We start from the raw sequence: 481 nt of genomic DNA on the forward strand, positions 1-481 counted from the left end.
GTAACAGGTGCCTGGCAACTTTATAATTACAAATGATTAGTCTTAATTATCAAATTACTATAACATGAAATTGTGCTGCTGTTTCTTTAACAAGGGAATCTAATAGCTTCTTTGTTATGAGGACAAAGGATATAATTAGAGATAAAAAAGACAGAACTGAAAATGTAGAGGGGAAATACGGGAAAACAATGCAAGTACATAGTTTGAAGACAAGAAAATTTACTTTTTTTCTGCTACTTATGGAAACTCTCTCTACTTAACAAGCTATTAATAATTACATCAAATGAAACATCTTAGCATAAATGCTAAAAGAAATCTAGCATCAAATGCCAGATGGTTAGAAAATTTAGGAGCAGGAAATCAGTACCATTCTGAAACTTACAAAACACCGACTTAAATGTACAGGGGAAAAAGAAAGAAAGAAAGAAATCCTGGCCTAAGTTCTATGTGCACCATATTTCCTGCATAAAACAAAGTAAAA

General features: G+C 31.6%; 1 protein-coding gene across 1 annotated transcript in view; it reads right to left on the reverse strand.

Annotated features, from left to right (window-relative positions):
- LOC119593993 (eukaryotic translation initiation factor 2 subunit 1-like) overlaps positions 1–481 on the reverse strand; it is an 8,312-nt gene that overhangs the window by 2,868 nt on the left and 4,963 nt on the right. The window lies entirely within an intron of this gene.

Source organism: Penaeus monodon, chromosome 33, assembly GCF_015228065.2.
Source record: "Penaeus monodon isolate SGIC_2016 chromosome 33, NSTDA_Pmon_1, whole genome shotgun sequence".
Taxonomy (NCBI): Eukaryota; Metazoa; Arthropoda; class Malacostraca; order Decapoda; family Penaeidae; genus Penaeus; species Penaeus monodon.